This window comes from Entelurus aequoreus, linkage group LG18 (genome assembly GCF_033978785.1).
Source record: "Entelurus aequoreus isolate RoL-2023_Sb linkage group LG18, RoL_Eaeq_v1.1, whole genome shotgun sequence".
Classification (NCBI taxonomy): domain Eukaryota; kingdom Metazoa; phylum Chordata; class Actinopteri; order Syngnathiformes; family Syngnathidae; genus Entelurus; species Entelurus aequoreus.
This window is the reverse complement of record NC_084748.1, coordinates 28,324,243-28,340,622: the sequence shown is the minus strand read 5'-3', so window position 1 is coordinate 28,340,622 and position 16,380 is coordinate 28,324,243. Positions and strand designations below refer to the sequence as shown.

General features: G+C 44.5%; 13 non-coding genes across 13 annotated transcripts; 5 read left to right on the top strand and 8 right to left on the bottom strand.

The window, feature by feature from the left end:
- Positions 1–2,188: 2,188 nt before the first annotated feature.
- Positions 2,189–2,262, bottom strand: trnan-guu (transfer RNA asparagine (anticodon GUU)). Its single transcript has one exon. It is a non-coding gene; the product is annotated as a tRNA-Asn (tRNA).
- A 222-nt stretch (positions 2,263–2,484) lies between these two features.
- Positions 2,485–2,555, bottom strand: trnag-gcc (transfer RNA glycine (anticodon GCC)). The gene has a single exon. It is a non-coding gene; the product is annotated as a tRNA-Gly (tRNA).
- A 241-nt stretch (positions 2,556–2,796) lies between these two features.
- Positions 2,797–2,869, top strand: trnav-cac (transfer RNA valine (anticodon CAC)). The gene has a single exon. It is a non-coding gene; the product is annotated as a tRNA-Val (tRNA).
- Positions 2,870–4,081: 1,212 nt separating this feature from the next.
- Positions 4,082–4,152, bottom strand: trnag-gcc (transfer RNA glycine (anticodon GCC)). Its single transcript has one exon. It is a non-coding gene; the product is annotated as a tRNA-Gly (tRNA).
- A 241-nt stretch (positions 4,153–4,393) lies between these two features.
- Positions 4,394–4,466, top strand: trnav-cac (transfer RNA valine (anticodon CAC)). Its single transcript has one exon. It is a non-coding gene; the product is annotated as a tRNA-Val (tRNA).
- A 1,800-nt stretch (positions 4,467–6,266) lies between these two features.
- trnan-guu (transfer RNA asparagine (anticodon GUU)) lies at positions 6,267–6,340 on the bottom strand. Its single transcript has one exon. It is a non-coding gene; the product is annotated as a tRNA-Asn (tRNA).
- A 222-nt stretch (positions 6,341–6,562) lies between these two features.
- Positions 6,563–6,633, bottom strand: trnag-gcc (transfer RNA glycine (anticodon GCC)). The gene has a single exon. It is a non-coding gene; the product is annotated as a tRNA-Gly (tRNA).
- Positions 6,634–6,874: 241 nt separating this feature from the next.
- trnav-cac (transfer RNA valine (anticodon CAC)) lies at positions 6,875–6,947 on the top strand. Its single transcript has one exon. It is a non-coding gene; the product is annotated as a tRNA-Val (tRNA).
- A 1,413-nt stretch (positions 6,948–8,360) lies between these two features.
- On the bottom strand, positions 8,361–8,431 carry trnag-gcc (transfer RNA glycine (anticodon GCC)). The gene has a single exon. It is a non-coding gene; the product is annotated as a tRNA-Gly (tRNA).
- A 241-nt stretch (positions 8,432–8,672) lies between these two features.
- Positions 8,673–8,745, top strand: trnav-cac (transfer RNA valine (anticodon CAC)). Its single transcript has one exon. It is a non-coding gene; the product is annotated as a tRNA-Val (tRNA).
- A 3,155-nt stretch (positions 8,746–11,900) lies between these two features.
- trnan-guu (transfer RNA asparagine (anticodon GUU)) lies at positions 11,901–11,974 on the bottom strand. Its single transcript has one exon. It is a non-coding gene; the product is annotated as a tRNA-Asn (tRNA).
- Positions 11,975–12,196: 222 nt separating this feature from the next.
- trnag-gcc (transfer RNA glycine (anticodon GCC)) lies at positions 12,197–12,267 on the bottom strand. The gene has a single exon. It is a non-coding gene; the product is annotated as a tRNA-Gly (tRNA).
- Positions 12,268–12,508: 241 nt separating this feature from the next.
- On the top strand, positions 12,509–12,581 carry trnav-aac (transfer RNA valine (anticodon AAC)). The gene has a single exon. It is a non-coding gene; the product is annotated as a tRNA-Val (tRNA).
- Positions 12,582–16,380: the final 3,799 nt, after the last annotated feature.

Below are 16,380 nucleotides of genomic sequence, written 5' to 3'. Positions count from 1 at the left end.
CCATCGACCTCTGGGTTATGGGCCCAGCACGCTTCCGCTGCCTGTAACTAGAAGATGCTTACTCTGGTGAATATCCACAGAGTTAGAGAAGACAGCTATAGCCTGAATGGGTGTCAGCCTTCCATTTGAATTAAGGATCAGTCAAAGATTCGCTTGAAACCTAAGTCATAGCAGAGGATGGTTTCGATCCATCGACCTCTGGGTTATGGGCCCAGCACGCTTCCGCTGCGCCACTCTGCTGTCTGTAACTCAAAGATGCTTACTCTGGTGAATATCCAAAGAGTTAGAGAAGACAGCTGTAGTCCAAATGGGTGTCAGCCTTCCATTTGAATTAAGAATCACTCAAAGATTCACCTGAAACCTAAATCATAGTAGAGGATGGTTTCGATCCATCGACCTCTGGGTTATGGGCCCAGCACGCTTCCGCTGCCTGTAACTAGGAGACGCTTACTCTGGTGAATATCCAAAGAGATAGAGAAGACAGCTGTAGTCTGAATGGGTGTCAGCCTTCCATTTGAATTAAGAATCAGTCAAAGATTCGCTTGAAACCTAAGTCATAGCAGAGGATGCTTTCGATCCATCGACCTCTGGGTTATGGGCCCAGCACGCTTCCGCTGCGCCACTCTGCTGTCTGTAACTCGAAGATGCTTACTCTGGTGAATATCCAAAGAGTTAGAGAAGACAGCTGTAGTCCCAATGGGCGTCAGCCTTCCATTTGAATTAAGAATCAGTCAAAGATTCACCTGAAACCTAAATCATAGTAGAGGATGGTTTCGATCCATCGACCTCTGGGTTATGGGCCCAGCACGCTTCCGCTGCCTGTAACTAGAAGATGCTTACTCTGGTGAATATCCAAAGAGTTAGAGAAGACAGCTGTAGTCTGAATGGGTGTCAGCCTTCCATTTGAATTAAGAATCAGTCAAAGATTCGCTTGAAACCTAAGTCATAGCAGAGGATGGTTTCGATCCATCGACCTCTGGGTTATGGGCCCAGCACGCTTCCGCTGCGCCACTCTGCTGTCTGTAACTAAAAGATGCTTACTCTGGTGAATATCCAAAGAGTTACAGAAGACAGCTGTAGTCCCAATGGGTGTCAGCCTTCCATTTGAATTAAGAATCAGTCGAAGATTCGCTTGAAACCTAAATCATAGCAGAGGATGGTTTCCATCCATCGACCTCTGGGTTATGGGCCCAGCACGCTTCCGCTGCGCCACTCTGCTGTCTGTAACTCAAAGATGCTTACTCTGGTGAATATCCAAAGAGTTAGAGAAGACAGCTGTAGTCCCAATGGGTGTCAGCCTTCCATTTGAATTAAGAATCAGTCGAAGATTCGCTTGAAACCTAAATCATAACAGAGGATGGTTTCCATCCAACGACCTCTGGGTTATGGGCCCAGCACGCTTCCCCTGCGCCACTCTGCTGTCTGTAACTCCAAGATGCTTACTCTGGTGAATATCCAAAGAGTTAGAGAAGACAGCTGTAGTCCCAATGGGTGTCAGCCTTCCATTTGAATTAAGAATCAGTCGAAGATTCGCTTGAAACCTAAATCATAGCAGAGGATGGTTTCCATCCATCGACCTCTGGGTTATGGGCCCAGCACGCTTCCCCTGCGCCACTCTGCTGTCTGTAACTCCAAGATGCTTACTCTGGTGAATATCCAGACAAACTACTTGTAACAAAGTGATTTGGAACCCATCTGAAGTAGTCTTTCTTTCTGAGTCCTGGTTGTGTCCACATTTTAAATGGCATTTTTTTTAAAGAAAACATTGTAGTAATCATCAAACTCTGTGGATCCATTGGGATTTTATTCAAAACGAATATAATTTAGGCTTACATTCACGTGGTTTGAAAACAAACTGAGAAAGTGTTATGGAACTAACATCAAGACACTGACGGGATTTGAGCCCAACCTCTTCTGCTTAACAGTCAGGCACTTTGACTGACACCAACAGCGCCTGGAAAAAAGTGGGATTTCAACCCGATGCCTATAACCCTTCATTCAATTAATGATAGCCAATTTGAGGCGATAGCATTGATTATCAGTAATTTACATTAGTTTAAACAAGCGTGGCTTGAAAGTTATGTTGCAAACGTAGCACACGTTTTAACTAGAAACTTTTTTGCAAACTTAGAGAAGGACATGGGCTGTACAAGAAAACCCTCGAACCCCCGTGCTCGTGTCAAAATCCCGTCCCTGGGTGGGCTTGAACCACCATCCTCTCAGTTAACAGCCGAACGCGCTGACCGATTGCGCCACAGAGACTGACTAGTTTAAAGGATAAATTACTCCCCAAAAAATTATAAAATCTCATGTTACGATAGCCCGATGTCATTGTCTTTGGATGGGCGTAACTAGAAGTACACTGCTTCAGCATTCGGGGAGTCCAATATGCCTTTTGGGTGGAATGACTGTGTCTTGCGGTTGTCACAAACATTGCATTTGTCCCTTATGAATATTGGTTAAAATGTAACAAAATCATCAGATTGCATTGGCCGGGAATCGGACCCGGGTCTCCCGCGTGGCAGGCGAGAATTCTACCACTGAACCACCAATGCCTGTGGAATAATAGAGATTTATGAACTCGGTTAAGAGGAAGAACGTTTGAAATGCGGGCTGCGACAAACAAAACATGCTACAAAGTGGAACACATTCTACTTGCACAAGGGATATAACAACATCCACAAAAGGCAAGAAATGCAATGCAGCTAGTAACAGCAATAAGACTAGCGAGCACCATGTTTTCCGTCGGCCGAAAATGTACTTGTAAGTCTTGATAAAGGTATGTGACTTGCAGCAGTTTCCATGGTGTAGTGGTTATCACATTCGCCTCACACGCGAAAGGTCCCCTGTTCGAAACAGGGTGGAAACAAGGCTTCGTTTACTTTCCTTCTTACGTCTATAAATAAGCAAGGAAAGAAATAATAGCAAGGTCCTGTGTTTCATCATGAAGTAGTTTGCAACATACCTGAGCACCACATGTACAGCCGAGCTCACACAACACCAAATTTAGAGGGTTCTCATATAGGCAGACCTTTGGCTTCAATATCATGAATGCTGGGTTCCATGAAAATGTCACGCACAAACCTATGAAATTTCTCATTCATTCAAGTCACTGTATTTTCAGGGCGTTGCATCGATTGCAACTGTACTGTGTAGATTGACTTATAAGACGTTTAACCTCTCAGCTAAGCAGGAATCATAAGTGTAATTCCCAAAGATCAGTCAAAGATTCACCTGAAACCTAAATCATAGTAGAGGATGGTTTCGATCCATCGACCTCTGGGTTATGGGCCCAGCACGCTTCCGCTGCCTGTAACTAGAAGATGCTTACTCTGGTGAATATCCACAGAGTTAGAGAAGACAGCTATAGCCTGAATGGGTGTCAGCCTTCCATTTGAATTAAGAATCAGTCAAAGATTCGCTTGAAGCCTAAGTCATAGCAGAGGATGGTTTCGATCCATCGACCTCTGGGTTATGGGCCCAGCACGCTTCCGCTGCGCCACTCTGCTGTCTGTAACTCAAAGATGCTTACTCTGGTGAATATCCAAAGAGTTAGAGAAGACAGCTGTAGTCCCAATGGGTGTCAGCCTTCCATTTGAATTAAGAATCAGTCAAAGATTCACCTGAAACCTAAATCATAGTAGAGGATGGTTTCGATCCATCGACCTCTGGGTTATGGGCCCAGCACGCTTCCGCTGCCTGTAACTAGAAGACGCTTACTCTGGTGAATATCCAAAGAGTTAGAGAAGACAGCTGTAGTCCCAATGGGTGTCAGCCTTCCATTTGAATTAAGAATCAGTCGAAGATTCGCTTGAAACCTAAATCATAGCAGAGGATGGTTTCCATCCATCGACCTCTGGGTTATGGGCCCAGCACGCTTCCGCTGCCTGTAACTAGAAGATGCTTACTCTGGTGAATATCCACAGAGTTAGAGAAGACAGTTGTTGTCTGAATGGGTGTCAGCCTTCCATTTGAATTAAGAATCAGTCAAAGATTCGCTTGAAACCTAAGTCATAGCAGAAGATGGTTTCCATCCATCGACCTTATGAATATTAGTTAAAATGTAACAAGATCAACAGATTGCATTGGCCGGGAATCGGACCCGGGTCTCCCGCGTGGCAGGCGAGAATTCTACCACTGAACCACCAATGCCTGTGGAGTAATAGAGATTTATGAACTCGGTTAAGAGGAAGAACGTTTGAAATGCGGGCTGCGACAAACAAAACATGCTACAAAGTGGAACACATTCTACTTGCACAAGGGATATAACAACATCCACAAAAGGCAAGAAATGCAATGCAGCTAGTAACAGCAATAAGACTAGCGAGCACCATGTTTTCCATCGGCCGAAAATGTACTTGTAAGTCTTGATAAAGGTCTGTGACTTGCAGCAGTTTCCATGGTGTAGTGGTTATCACATTCGCCTCACACGCGAAAGGTCCCCTGTTCGAAACAGGGTGGAAACAAGGCTTCTTTTACTTTCCTTCTTACGTCTATAAATAAGCAAGGAAAGAAATAATAGCAAGGTCCTGTGTTTCATCATGAAGTAGTGTGCAACATACCTGAGCACCTCATGTACAGCCGAGCTCACACAACACCAAATTTAGAGGGTTCTCATATAGGCAGACCTTTGGCTTCAATATCATGAATGCTGGGTTCCATGAAAATGTCACGCACAAACCTATGAAATTTCTCATTCATTCAAGTCACTGTATTTTCAGGGCGTTGCATCGATTGCAACTGTACTGTGTAGATTGACTTATAAGACGTTTAACCTCTCAGCTAAGCAGGAATCATAAGTGTAATTCCCAAAGATTCACCTGAAACCTAAATCATAGTAGAGGATGGTTTCGATCCATCGACCTCTGGGTTATGGGCCCAGCACGCTTCCGCTGCGCCACTCTGCTGTCTGTAACTCAAAGATGCTTACTCTGGTGAATATCCAAAGAGTTAGAGAAGACAGCTGTAGTCCCAGTGGGTGTCAGCCTTCCATTTGAATTAAGAATCAGTCAAAGATTCACCTGAAACCTAAATCATAGTAGAGGATGGTTTCGATCCATCGACCTCTGGGTTGTGGGCCCAGCACGCTTCCGCTGCCTGTAACTAGAAGATGCTTACTCTGGTGAATATCCAAAGAGTTAGAGAAGACAGCTGTAGTCTGAATGGGTGTCAGCCTTCCATTTGAATTAAGAATCAGTCAAAGATTCGCTTGAAACCTAAGTCATAGCAGAGGATGGTTTCCATCCATCGACCTCTGGGTTATGGGCCCAGCACGCTTCCGCTGCGCCACTCTGCTGTCTATAACTCAAAGATGCTTACTCTGGTGAATATCCAAAGAGTTAGAGAAGACAGCTGTAGTCCCAATGGGTGTCAGCCTTCCATTTGAATTAAGAATCAGTCGAAGATTCGCTTGAAACCTAAATCATAACAGAGGATGGTTTCCATCCAACGACCTCTGGGTTATGGGCCCAGCACGCTTCCCCTGCGCCACTCTGCTGTCTGTAACTCCAAGATGCTTACTCTGGTGAATATCCAAAGAGTTAGAGAAGACAGCTGTAGTCCCAATGGGTGTCAGCCTTCCATTTGAATTAAGAATCAGTCGAAGATTCGCTTGAAACCTAAATCATAGCAGAGGATGGTTTCCATCCATCGACCTCTGGGTTATGGGCCCAGCACGCTTCCCCTGCGCCACTCTGCTGTCTGTAACTCCAAGATGCTTACTCTGGTGAATATCCAGACAAACTACTTGTAACAAAGTGATTTGGAACCCATCTGAAGTAGTCTTTCTTTCTGAGTCCTGGTTGTGTCCACATTTTAAATGGCATTTTTTTTTAAAGAAAACATTGTAGTAATCATCAAACTCTGTGGATCCATTGGGATTTTATTCAAAACGAATAGAATTTAGGCTTACATTCACGTGGTTTGAAAACAAACTGAGAAAGTGTTATGGAACTAACATCAAGACACTGACGGGATTTGAGTCCAACCTCTTCTGCTTAACAGTCAGGCACTTTGACTGACACCAACAGCGCCTGGAAAAAAATGGGATTTCAACTCGATGCCTATAACCCTTCATTCAATTAATGATAGCCAATTTGAGGCGATAGCATTGATTATCAGTAATTTACATTAGTTTAAACAAGCGTGGCTTGAAAGTTATGTTGCAAACGTAGCACACGTTTTAACTAGAAACTTTTTTGCAAACTTAGAGAAGGACATGGGCTGTACAAGAAAACCCTCGAATCCCCGTGCTCGTGTCAAAATCCCGTCCCTGGGTGGGCTTGAACCACCATCCTCTCAGTTAACAGCCGAACGCGCTGACCGATTGCGCCACAGAGACTGGCTAGTTTAAATGATAAATTACTCCCCAAAAAATTATAAAATCTCATGTTACGATAGCCCGATGTCATTGTCTTTGGATGGGCGTAACTAGAAGTACACTGCTTCAGCATTCGGGGAGTCCAATATGCCTTTTGGGTGGAATGACTGTGTCTTGCGGTTGTCACAAACATTGCATTTGTCCCTTATGAATATTGGTTAAAATGTAACAAAATCATCAGATTGCATTGGCCGGGAATCGGACCCGGGTCTCCCGCGTGGCAGGCGAGAATTCTACCACTGAACCACCAATGCCTGTGGAATAATAGAGATTTATGAACTCGGTTAAGAGGAAGAACGTTTGAAATGCGGGCTGCGACAAACAAAACATGCTACAAAGTGGAACACATTCTACTTGCACAAGGGATATAACAACATCCACAAAAGGCAAGAAATGCAATGCAGCTAGTAACAGCAATAAGACTAGCGAGCACCATGTTTTCCGTCGGCCGAAAATGTACTTGTAAGTCTTGATAAAGGTCTGTGACTTGCAGCAGTTTCCATGGTGTAGTGGTTATCACATTCGCCTCACACGCGAAAGGTCCCCTGTTCGAAACAGGGTGGAAACAAGGCTTCGTTTACTTTCCTTCTTACGTCTATAAATAAGCAAGGAAAGAAATAATAGCAAGGTCCTGTGTTTCATCATGAAGTAGTTTGCAACATACCTGAGCACCACATGTACAGCCGAGCTCACACAACACCAAATTTAGAGGGTTCTCATATAGGCAGACCTTTGGCTTCAATATCATGAATGCTGGGTTCCATGAAAATGTCACGCACAAACCTATGAAATTTCTCATTCATTCAAGTCACTGTATTTTCAGGGCGTTGCATCGATTGCAACTGTACTGTGTAGATTGACTTATAAGACGTTTAACCTCTCAGCTAAGCAGGAATCATAAGTGTAATTCCCAAAGATCAGTCAAAGATTCACCTGAAACCTAAATCATAGTAGAGGATGGTTTCGATCCATCGACCTCTGGGTTATGGGCCCAGCACGCTTCCGCTGCCTGTAACTAGAAGATGCTTACTCTGGTGAATATCCACAGAGTTAGAGAAGACAGCTATAGCCTGAATGGGTGTCAGCCTTCCATTTGAATTAAGAATCAGTCAAAGATTCGCTTGAAGCCTAAGTCATAGCAGAGGATGGTTTCGATCCATCGACCTCTGGGTTATGGGCCCAGCACGCTTCCGCTGCGCCACTCTGCTGTCTGTAACTCAAAGATGCTTACTCTGGTGAATATCCAAAGAGTTAGAGAAGACAGCTGTAGTCCCAATGGGTGTCAGCCTTCCATTTGAATTAAGAATCAGTCAAAGATTCACCTGAAACCTAAATCATAGTAGAGGATGGTTTCGATCCATCGACCTCTGGGTTATGGGCCCAGCACGCTTCCGCTGCCTGTAACTAGAAGACGCTTACTCTGGTGAATATCCAAAGAGTTAGAGAAGACAGCTGTAGTCCCAATGGGTGTCAGCCTTCCATTTGAATTAAGAATCAGTCAAAGATTCGCTTGAAACCTAAGTCATAGCAGAGGATGGTTTCGATCCAACGACCTCTGGGTTATGGGCCCAGCACGCTTCCCCTGCGCCACTCTGCTGTCTGTAACTCCAAGATGCTTACTCTGGTGAATATCCAAAGAGTTAGAGAAGACAGCTGTAGTCCCAATGGGTGTCAGCCTTCCATTTGAATTAAGAATCAGTCGAAGATTCGCTTGAAACCTAAATCATAGCAGAGGATGGTTTCCATCCATCGACCTCTGGGTTATGGGCCCAGCACGCTTCCGCTGCCTGTAACTAGAAGATGCTTACTCTGGTGAATATCCACAGAGTTAGAGAAGACAGTTGTTGTCTGAATGGGTGTCAGCCTTCCATTTGAATTAAGAATCAGTCAAAGATTCGCTTGAAACCTAAGTCATAGCAGAAGATGGTTTCCATCCATCGACCTTATGAATATTAGTTAAAATGTAACAAGATCAACAGATTGCATTGGCCGGGAATCGGACCCGGGTCTCCCGCGTGGCAGGCGAGAATTCTACCACTGAACCACCAATGCCTGTGGAGTAATAGAGATTTATGAACTCGGTTAAGAGGAAGAACGTTTGAAATGCGGGCTGCGACAAACAAAACATGCTACAAAGTGGAACACATTCTACTTGCACAAGGGATATAACAACATCCACAAAAGGCAAGAAATGCAATGCAGCTAGTAACAGCAATAAGACTAGCGAGCACCATGTTTTCCGTCGGCCGAAAATGTACTTGTAAGTCTTGATAAAGGTCTGTGACTTGCAGCAGTTTCCATGGTGTAGTGGTTATCACATTCGCCTCACACGCGAAAGGTCCCCTGTTCGAAACAGGGTGGAAACAAGGCTTCTTTTACTTTCCTTCTTACGTCTATAAATAAGCAAGGAAAGAAATAATAGCAAGGTCCTGTGTTTCATCATGAAGTAGTGTGCAACATACCTGAGCACCTCATGTACAGCCGAGCTCACACAACACCAAATTTAGAGGGTTCTCATATAGGCAGACCTTTGGCTTCAATATCATGAATGCTGGGTTCCATGAAAATGTCACGCACAAACCTATGAAATTTCTCATTCATTCAAGTCACTGTATTTTCAGGGCGTTGCATCGATTGCAACTGTACTGTGTAGATTGACTTATAAGACGTTTAACCTCTCAGCTAAGCAGGAATCATAAGTGTAATTCCCAAAGATTCACCTGAAACCTAAATCATAGTAGAGGATGGTTTCGATCCATCGACCTCTGGGTTATGGGCCCAGCACGCTTCCGCTGCGCCACTCTGCTGTCTGTAACTCAAAGATGCTTACTCTGGTGAATATCCACAGAGTTAGAGAAGACAGCTATAGCCTGAATGGGTGTCAGCCTTCCATTTGAATTAAGAATCAGTCAAAGATTCACCTGAAACCTAAATCATAGTAGAGGATGGTTTCGATCCATCGACCTCTGGGTTGTGGGCCCAGCACGCTTCCGCTGCCTGTAACTAGAAGATGCTTACTCTGGTGAATATCCAAAGAGTTAGAGAAGACAGCTGTAGTCTGAATGGGTGTCAGCCTTCCATTTGAATTAAGAATCAGTCAAAGATTCGCTTGAAACCTAAGTCATAGCAGAGGATGGTTTCCATCCATCGACCTCTGGGTTATGGGCCCAGCACGCTTCCGCTGCGCCACTCTGCTGTCTATAACTCAAAGATGCTTACTCTGGTGAATATCCAAAGAGTTAGAGAAGACAGCTATAGCCTGAATGGGTGTCAGCCTTCCATTTGAATTAAGAATCAGTCAAAGATTCACCTGAAACCTAAATCATAGTAGAGGATGGTTTCGATCCATCGACCTCTGGGTTGTGGGCCCAGCACGCTTCCGCTGCCTGTAACTAGAAGATGCTTACTCTGGTGAATATCCAAAGAGTTAGAGAAGACAGCTGTAGTCTGAATGGGTGTCAGCCTTCCATTTGAATTAAGAATCAGTCAAAGATTCACCTGAAACCTAAATCATAGTAGAGGATGGTTTCGATCCATCGACCTCTGGGTTGTGGGCCCAGCACGCTTCCGCTGCCTGTAACTAGAAGATGCTTACTCTGGTGAATATCCAAAGAGTTAGAGAAGACAGCTGTAGTCTGAATGGGTGTCAGCCTTCCATTTGAATTAAGAATCAGTCAAAGATTCGCTTGAAACCTAAGTCATAGCAGAGGATGGTTTCCATCCATCGACCTCTGGGTTATGGGCCCAGCACGCTTCCGCTGCGCCACTCTGCTGTCTATAACTCAAAGATGCTTACTCTGGTGAATATCCAAAGAGTTAGAGAAGACAGCTATAGCCTGAATGGGTGTCAGCCTTCCATTTGAATTAAGAATCAGTCAAAGATTCACCTGAAACCTAAATCATAGTAGAGGATGGTTTCGATCCATCGACCTCTGGGTTGTGGGCCCAGCACGCTTCCGCTGCCTGTAACTAGAAGATGCTTACTCTGGTGAATATCCAAAGAGTTAGAGAAGACAGCTGTAGTCTGAATGGGTGTCAGCCTTCCATTTGAATTAAGAATCAGTCAAAGATTCGCTTGAAACCTAAGTCATAGCAGAGGATGGTTTCCATCCATCGACCTCTGGGTTATGGGCCCAGCACGCTTCCGCTGCGCCACTCTGCTGTCTATAACTCAAAGATGCTTACTCTGGTGAATATCCAAAGAGTTAGAGAAGACAGCTATAGCCTGAATGGGTGTCAGCCTTCCATTTGAATTAAGAATCAGTCAAAGATTCACCTGAAACCTAAATCATAGTAGAGGATGGTTTCGATCCATCGACCTCTGGGTTGTGGGCCCAGCACGCTTCCGCTGCCTGTAACTAGAAGATGCTTACTCTGGTGAATATCCAAAGAGTTAGAGAAGACAGCTGTAGTCTGAATGGGTGTCAGCCTTCCATTTGAATTAAGAATCAGTCAAAGATTCGCTTGAAACCTAAGTCATAGCAGAGGATGGTTTCCATCCATCGACCTCTGGGTTATGGGCCCAGCACGCTTCCGCTGCGCCACTCTGCTGTCTATAACTCAAAGATGCTTACTCTGGTGAATATCCAAAGAGTTAGAGAAGACAGCTGTAGTCCCAATGGGTGTCAGCCTTCCATTTGAATTAAGAATCAGTCGAAGATTCGCTTGAAACCTAAATCATAACAGAGGATGGTTTCCATCCAACGACCTCTGGGTTATGGGCCCAGCACGCTTCCCCTGCGCCACTCTGCTGTCTGTAACTCCAAGATGCTTACTCTGGTGAATATCCAAAGAGTTAGAGAAGACAGCTGTAGTCCCAATGGGTGTCAGCCTTCCATTTGAATTAAGAATCAGTCGAAGATTCGCTTGAAACCTAAATCATAGCAGAGGATGGTTTCCATCCATCGACCTCTGGGTTATGGGCCCAGCACGCTTCCCCTGCGCCACTCTGCTGTCTGTAACTCCAAGATGCTTACTCTGGTGAATATCCAGACAAACTACTTGTAACAAAGTGATTTGGAACCCATCTGAAGTAGTCTTTCTTTCTGAGTCCTGGTTGTGTCCACATTTTAAATGGCATTTTTTTTTAAAGAAAACATTGTAGTAATCATCAAACTCTGTGGATCCATTGGGATTTTATTCAAAACGAATAGAATTTAGGCTTACATTCACGTGGTTTGAAAACAAACTGAGAAAGTGTTATGGAACTAACATCAAGACACTGACGGGATTTGAGTCCAACCTCTTCTGCTTAACAGTCAGGCACTTTGACTGACACCAACAGCGCCTGGAAAAAAATGGGATTTCAACTCGATGCCTATAACCCTTCATTCAATTAATGATAGCCAATTTGAGGCGATAGCATTGATTATCAGTAATTTACATTAGTTTAAACAAGCGTGGCTTGAAAGTTATGTTGCAAACGTAGCACACGTTTTAACTAGAAACTTTTTTGCAAACTTAGAGAAGGACATGGGCTGTACAAGAAAACCCTCGAATCCCCGTGCTCGTGTCAAAATCCCGTCCCTGGGTGGGCTTGAACCACCATCCTCTCAGTTAACAGCCGAACGCGCTGACCGATTGCGCCACAGAGACTGGCTAGTTTAAATGATAAATTACTCCCCAAAAAATTATAAAATCTCATGTTACGATAGCCCGATGTCATTGTCTTTGGATGGGCGTAACTAGAAGTACACTGCTTCAGCATTCGGGGAGTCCAATATGCCTTTTGGGTGGAATGACTGTCTCTTGCGGTTGTCACAAACATTGCTTTTGTCCCTTATGAATTTTGGTTAAAATGTAACAAAATCAACGGATTGCATTGGCCGGGAATCGGACCCGGGTCTCCCGCGTGGCAGGCGAGAATTCTACCACTGAACCACCAATGCCTGTGGAATAATAGAGATTTATGAACTCGGTTAAGAGGAAGAACGTTTGAAATGCGGGCTGCGACAAACAAAACATGCTACAAAGTGGAACACATTCTACTTGCACAAGGGATATAACAACATCCACAAAAGGCAAGAAATGCAATGCAGCTAGTAACAGCAATAAGACTAGCGAGCACCATGTTTTCCGTCGGCCGAAAATGTACTTGTAAGTCTTGATAAAGGTCTGTGACTTGCAGCAGTTTCCATGGTGTAGTGGTTATCACATTCGCCTAACACGCGAAAGGTCCCCTGTTCGAAACAGGGTGGAAACAAGGCTTCTTTTACTTTCCTTCTTACGTCTATAAATAAGCAAGGAAAGAAATAATAGCAAGGTCCTGTGTTTCATCATGAAGTAGATTGCAACATACCTGAGCACCTCATGTACAGCCGAGCTCACACAACACCAAATTTAGAGGGTTCTCATATAGGCAGACCTTTGGCTTCAATATCATGAATGCTGGGTTCCATGAAAATGTCACGCACAAACCTATGAAATTTCTCATTCATTCAAGTCACTGTATTTTCAGGGCGTTGCATCGATTGCAACTGTACTGTGTGGATAGACTTATAAGACGTTTAACCTCTCAGCTAAGCAGGAATCATAAGTGTAATTCCCAAAGATCAGTCAAAGATTCACCTGAAACCTAAATCATAGTAGAGGATGGTTTCGATCCATCGACCTCTGGGTTATGGGCCCAGCACGCTTCCGCTGCCTGTAACTAGAAGATGCTTACTCTGGTGAATATCCAAAGAGTTAGAGAAGACAGCTGTAGTCTGAATGGGTGTCAGCCTTCCATTTGAATTAAGAATCAGTCAAAGATTCGCTTGAAACCTAAGTCATAGCAGAGGATGGTTTCGATCCATCGACCTCTGGGTTATGGGCCCAGCACGCTTCCGCTGCGCCACTCTGCTGTCTGTAACTAAAAGATGCTTACTCTGGTGAATATCCAAAGAGTTAGAGAAGACAGCTGTAGTCCCAATGGGTGTCAGCCTTCCATTTGAATTAAGAATCTGTCAAAGATTCGCTTGAAACCTAAGTCATAGCAGAGGATGGTTTCCATCCATCGACCTCTGGGTTATGGGCCCAGCACGCTTCCGCTGCGCCACTCTGCTGTCTGTAACTCAAAGATGCTTACTCTGGGGAATATCCAAAGAGTTAGAGAAGACAGCTGTAGTCCCAATGGGTGTCAGCCTTCCATTTGAATTGAGAATCAGTCGAAGATTCGCTTGAAACCTAAATCATAGCAGAGGATGGTTTCCATCCATCGACCTCTGGGTTATGGGCCCAGCACGCTTCCGCTGCGCCACTCTGCTGTCTGTAACTCAAAAATGCTTACTCTGGTGAATATCCAAAGAGTTAGAGAAGACAGCTGTAGTCCCAATGGGTGTCAGCCTTCCATTTGAATTAAGAATCAGTCGAAGATTCGCTTGAAACCTAAATCATAGCAGAGGATGGTTTCCATCCATCGACCTCTGGGTTATGGGCCCAGCACGCTTCCGCTGCCTGTAACTAGAAGATGCTTACTCTGGTGAATATCCACAGAGTTAGAGAAGACAGTTGTTGTCTGAATGGGTGTCAGCCTTCCATTTGAATTAAGATCAGTCAATGATTCACTTGAAACCTAAATAATAACAGAGGATGGTTTCCATCCATCGACCTCTGGGTTATGGGCCCAGCACGCTTCATGAAGTAGATTGCAACATACCTGAGCACCTCATGTACAGCCGAGCTCACACAACACCAAATTTAGAGGGTTCTCATATAGGCAGACCTTTGGCTTCAATGTCATGAATGCTGGGTTCCATGAAAATGTCACGCACAAACCTATGAAATTTCTCATTCATTCAAGTCACTGTATTTTCAGGGCGTTGCATCGATTGCAACTGTACTGTGTGGATAGACTTATAAGACGTTTAACCTCTCAGCTAAGCAGGAATCATAAGTGTAATTCCCAAAGATCAGTCAAAGATTCACCTGAAACCTAAATCATAGTAGAGGATGGTTTCGATCCATCGACCTCTGGGTTATGGGCCCAGCACGCTTCCGCTGCCTGTAACTAGAAGATGCTTACTCTGGTGAATATCCAAAGAGTTAGAGAAGACAGCTGTAGTCTGAATGGGTGTCAGCCTTCCATTTGAATTAAGAATCAGTCAAAGATTCACCTGAAACCTAAATCATAGTAGAGGATGGTTTCGATCCATCGACCTCTGGGTTATGGGCCCAGCACGCTTCCGCTGCCTGTAACTGGAAGACGCTTACTCTGGTGAATATCCAAAGAGTTAGAGAAGACAGCTGTAGTCCCAATGGGTGTCAGCCTTCCATTTGAATTAAGAATCAGTCGAAGATTCGCTTGAAACCTAAATCATAGCAGAGGATGGTTTCCATCCATCGACCTCTGGGTTATGGGCCCAGCACGCTTCCGCTGCCTGTAACTAGAAGATGCTTACTCTGGTGAATATCCACAGAGTTAGAGAAGACAGTTGTTGTCTGAATGGGTGTCAGCCTTCCATTTGAATTAAGAATCAGTCAAAGATTCGCTTGAAACCTAAGTCATAGCAGAGGATGGTTTCGATCCATCGACCTCTGGGTTATGGGCCCAGCACGCTTCCGCTGCGCCACTCTGCTGTCTGTAACTCAAAGATGCTTACTCTGGTGAATATCCAAAGAGTTACAGAAGACAGCTGTAGTCCCAATGGGTGTCAGCCTTCCATTTGAATTAAGAATCCGTCAAAGATTCACCTGAAACCTAAATCATAGTAGAGGATGGTTTCGATCCATCGACCTCTGGGTTATGAGCCCAGCACGCTTCCGCTGCCTGTAACTAGAAGACGCTTACTCTGGTGAATATCCAAAGAGTTAGAGAAGACAGCTGTAGTCTGAATGGGTGTCAGCCTTCCATTTGAATTAAGAATCTGTCAAAGATTCGCTTGAAACCTAAATCATAGCAGAGGATGGTTTCCATCCATCGACCTCTGGGTTATGGGCCCAGCACGCTTCCGCTGCGCCACTCTGCTGTCTGTAACTCAAAGATGCTTACTCTGGTGAATATCCAAAGAGTTAGAGAAGACAGCTGTAGTCTGAATGGGTGTCAGCCTTCCATTTGAATTAAGAATCTGTCAAAGATTCGCTTGAAACCTAAATCATAGCAGAGGATGGTTTCTATCCATCGACCTCTGGGTTATGGGCCCAGCACGCTTCCCCTGCGCCACTCTGCTGTCTGTAACTCCAAGATGCTTACTCTGGTGAATATCCAGACAAACTACTTGTAACAAAGTGATTTGGAACCCTTCTGAAGTAGTCTTTCTTTCTGATTCCTGGTTGTGTCCACATTTTAAATGGCATTTTTTTTAAAGAAAACATTGTAGTAATCATCAAACTCTGTGGATCCATTGGGATTTTATTCAAAACAAATAGAATTTAGGCTTATAGCAGAGGATGGTTTCGATCCATCGACCTCTGGGTTATGGGCCCAGCACGCTTCCGCTGCGCCACTCTGCTGTCTGTAACTCAAAGATGCTTACTCTGGTGAATATCCAAAGAGTTAGAGAAGACAGCTGTAGTCCCAATGGGTGTCAGCCTTCCATTTGAATTGAGAATCTGTCGAAGATTCGCTTGAAACCTAAATCATAGCAGAGGATGGTTTCCATCCATCGACCTCTGGGTTATGGGCCCAGCACGCTTCCGCTGCCTGTAACTAGAAGATGCTTACTCTGGTGAATATCCACAGAGTTAGAGAAGACAGTTGTTGTCTGAATGGGTGTCAGCCTTCCATTTGAATTAAGAATCAGTCAAAGATTCGCTTGAAACCTAAGTCATAGCAGAGGATGGTTTCGATCCATCGACCTCTGGGTTATGGGCCCAGCACGCTTCCGCTGCCTGTAACTAGAAGACGCTTACTCTGGTGAATATCCAAAGAGTTAGAGAAGACAGCTGTAGTCTGAATGGGTGTCAGCCTCCATTTGAATTAAGAATCAGTCAAAGATTCGCTTGAAACCTAAGTCATAGCAGAGGATGGTTTCGATCCATCGACCTCTGGGTTATGGGCCCAGCACGCTTCCGCTGCGCCACTC